The following is a 4,516-nucleotide window of genomic DNA, read 5'->3' as shown; positions in this document are numbered from 1 at the left end:
GTAATCACGTTAAATATAAATATGTCAAGGTCAAGCTTTATATAATTTTTTTAAGAAAATTAAATTTAGCCCTGCGAAGATAACATAAAATTATGTTTGTGCAAAGATCTTTCACATGAAGTAATGAAAGGTAATAAGTGTTAAAATGTTTCTTATGTTTTGTTTAATTTTTTATGCACTACCTAGCACAACACTATCTACATTCTCTCACTCGTGATAATCGGTTTGGAAAAAGCTTAGTACATGAACAATGATATTAATAGCAATTGTTTTTTCAATTATTTTTAGGATGTGGAATTACATAGGGTAGTCACTAACACGAAACTCTGTAGTTCACTTTATGTTGTTGTTGTTTTTTTTCTCCTTTAGTTTTATTTTTCTTTAAAACATCTTTCAAAATAAAATATTTTCTACTAAGACTAGATAGATAGATAGATGAATTTTTCTCTCTTTCTCTCTTTTTTATCTTTATCTATCTATCTATCTATCTATCTATCTCACCCTCTATCTAGAATGCCTGACATAATCAGTGAAAATTCGAAGCGATTCTCTATTTCCTACTTTGCCTAGGCATTCTATAGAGATTATTAGATCTACCTTAGGCTTAGCAGAAAATTTCATAAAGCGAACAACAGAATTTCGTTAAGTCTATCAAATATGTGTGTTGGGCGATTTCTATTTCTCCTTAGAGACTCACCTCAGATGTATAGTAAATAAATAATTTATTTCAATATAAAATATATATATATATATATATATATATATATATGCACGTATCTCGTATGGGATACGAACGTGTGCCAAAGGCAGTCTTTTTTGGTGAGTTAAAAGGTGGTCGACGTAACAGAGGCGCCCCACGGAAACGCTTCAAAGACCAGCTTGAGCGTCAACTTTCCTTGGCTGACATAGAAGAGAGCACCTGGCTGCATGCGGCGACGGAACGAGACAGTTGGAGGTCACTCACGAAGGCCGCGGGATACAAATTTGAGACCAAAAGAAAATCTGCTGCCGAGGACAAACGCAGACGACAAAAGAAAATCTAAATCGACCACCTGCGAACAATGGTTATGCTTGTCCCGGCAAAATATGTAGGTCACAACTGGGACTGCGCAGCCACGGAAAATACAAGCCTTATATATATATATATAAACTAGACGTAATGCGGATCATCAGATCAATTCAAACAAAAGTACATCGTGTGACACGAACCAACTGCGATAGGAAAAACTTCCCTTTCTAAAAAAACTCTCGACTAACTTTCTTTAACTCTAACTCCCTCAACAAATAAAACAAAAAAGATTCCTTTTTTTAAAAAAGTCATTAATGAAAAGAACCGCTAATTACTGCCTGTTATCTTTAAAAGATTGTGTTTAGCTTCCTTCCTGCCATTTAAAAAATAATTTTAAAATCAGTAATAATTGGTTAACTAATTGCGCCCAAATGAGTCACTGGCTTTGGTTATGTCTTGAGATGAGGCAGAATTTGGAGTGACGTATCAAGCCAATTCTCGAGGGGCAGAGTTTGCCACTGTTCGTGCATGTATATGCATCCCCTTAGGGCTAGTTGATAGCGCAGCTTTCTTCTTCTTTCTCTTGGCTGAGGCAGATTCATTTCTTTTGCATTCGGCGGTGTTCGAGCAGCACGTACAGTTTGTCTTTCTCCACGCTGTCCATTCTCCTCCTACATACTTTGGTTGATGCCCGTGGCTCTCATGTCTCGCTTGCAGGCATCTCTGTAGGTTAGTCTTGGGCGGCCCTTGGGTCTGGCTCCCTCTGCAAGCTCAGCCTATAGGATGTCTTTAATAATTCTTCCATCTGGCTAGCAAGTGACATGACTGAGCCAGCGTTGAAGAAGAGCATAGATGCTGTGCATGTTGGCCCGTGTCAGAACTTCCTGGTGGTGACATGATCCCTCCAGGAGATGCACATTATGTGTCGCAGGCAGTGTAGGTGGAAGCTATTTAATCTGTGTTCTTGATGCATGTAAGTTGCCCAGATCTGCCTCTCACTGCCATAAAAAAGTGTGCTAAGAACGCAGGCATGTAGACCCTGATCTTTGTTGCCGTAGTCAATTTGGTATTTTCCCACACACGCTTGGAGAGTTTTGCCATTGCTGCAGAAGCATTTACTATTCTTTTTGTCAGTTTAGTGTCTTGGTCTCTGTTGCTGACTATTGTTGTTCCCAAAAATATGTGAATTCCTGCATCACCGTAAGTGTGCAATTTCCAATATGTATTACTGGTATTTCTGAGACATATTGTGCCAGGATTTCAGTCTTGGAGAGGCTTCTTGTAAGGCTAAGCTGTTGACAAGCAGTTGCCAGAGCATTCGCAAGCCTCTTTAAACCTTCTTGTGAATGGGATATGAGTGCAGTATCGTCGGCGAACAGCAGTTCCCAAATCAAGATACGCCGTCTCTTTGTTTTGGCTTTCATTATAGACATACGTGTGCTATATACATCTCAAACGTCCCTCGTATAATTGTATTGTCCCATATTGAATCCTTCTTTATTTAACTTAATTTAATGGTACTAGCGAAGAAGAAGCAATTAGTCTTAGCATATGGTAAACAAAATGTGCCTTTATCGTTGTGTCTTTCTGAGAATTGATAAGGTTTTGTTTTTATGTTGGAAGATTACGCTTCTGTGTTTATAAATTATTCTTACTTAACTTTTATGTTTTCCGTCATGAAATGTCTCTTAATTTAGTGATTTTACTATTTGTGTTACTCTTTCTTGTTGAGTGAGAGTATTGATTGGTAATAAATCACTATTTTTCTTATTACTAGAAAACAGTTTAATTGGGCCCGTTCAACCGCTTTTTTTTAAATACATTTTTTTTTGTCGTTTCACATCGTCTCGTGTAGAACGAAAACATATAAAAAGTACATGTTATTCAATAATAACAATGATATTGTTGATCTTGAAAAAATAAATTACACATTTCTTTGTTTTTACATTTTTGATAAGCTATATTTTGAAAAAAAAAGTTTAATAATTATGTAGTATTGCTTTTTTAACACTGCAGAATTGATTTGTTCAGCTCTTCTGTTTGTAACCTTTATTTAGTTGGCAATTGGGAAGTGAAAGTTAGCGTCTTTGTCATTGTTTACTCTCTCATGAAACTCTCCAATCTCTGGGGCTGTGACATCGCTATTTTGGTTTATTTTGTACACCAATGATTTTCAATTCGATAGTTTGTTTTTGTACTCTGCTTTTCTCCTGTACCTGCCGCTGCCGCAGGGTGAAATGCCTATATAACTGTTCAAATCATAGCGATCACCTATTGTATGTATATAGCCTATATATATATATATATATATATATATATATATATATATATATATATATATATATATATATATATATATATATATATACATATAACACGTGATCGCTATGATGACCTCTTATACATCACTACAATGTTTGCATCTTTTAATTCCTGCCTGGATTACCATTCATTTATCCGAACACAATTTAGCACTTCATGGAGTGACCCGTTAAGGGCATGTCTTCCATCCAGCCTGAATGGCTTCTGCGGGAATACTACCTTTTCCTGGTGCTTACCCGTGTGAAAGCATCTCAACGGCTGAACCCAGTTCCTTCACATAGAGGGTTTCATCTAATTCATTAAAAACTGGAAGTGTTGGGAAGTTAAACCAAGCAGCTGGTGAAATGGTATTGTCGATCTGGTATTGTTCTGCGTAAATGCTCTATTTAGAGCGTACGAAAACTGATGATTATGCCATCTTTTGACTTGAGCGGGGCTTATTTGATGGCATGAGGACCTAAGCCTTTTTACATGCCCTCATACAATCTTCTTATGCTACGACAGTCGGCACATGACTGTGACATGATTGGATGACTTGACGCAAGTCCTGTGATTTTTTGCTATTGCACCGTCTCATAATTCTTTGAGTGTTATTCCGTGTAGATCTCAGCACTCTACAATCTATTAGATCTACACCAAATTCTAAATCCATCCAAAACCAAAGGAAATGAATGACTTTAGACCTGTTTCACTCACTTCCACGGTGTCTAAATGTTTAGAAAAATTGGTTAAAATGTTTCTTCTGAATGATCTTGGTAGTAAGTTGGACCCTTTACAATTCGCTTACCAAAAGGGTAAAGGTGCAGACGATGCCATCCTAAATATTTTAAATTTTGCCTACAAACATCTGGACTTACCTAACACTCATGTAAAGATTGTTCTTTATTGATTTCTCATCAGCTTTTAATACCATACAACTTCATTTACTTATTCAAAAAAATGAAAGCGTTGAAGATTAGTCCATATATAATACTATGGGCTAATGAATTTTTGACCCAAAGACATCAGAGGGTTAGGCTAAACAATGTAATATCAAATGCACGCTTATCTTTTCACAGTTTAGCGCCCCAGGGGCTATGACATTGCTATTGTGGTTCATTTTGTACACCAGTGATTTTCAATTCGATAGTCCTTTTTGCTCTTTCACAAAATTCGCTGATGGTGCGGCTCTTCTTGCCCTGCTCT

This window comes from Biomphalaria glabrata, chromosome 9, assembly GCF_947242115.1.
Source record: "Biomphalaria glabrata chromosome 9, xgBioGlab47.1, whole genome shotgun sequence".
In the NCBI taxonomy this organism is placed as follows: domain Eukaryota; kingdom Metazoa; phylum Mollusca; class Gastropoda; family Planorbidae; genus Biomphalaria; species Biomphalaria glabrata.
The sequence above is the reverse complement of the archived record's forward strand: the minus strand, read 5'-3'. Positions refer to the sequence as shown.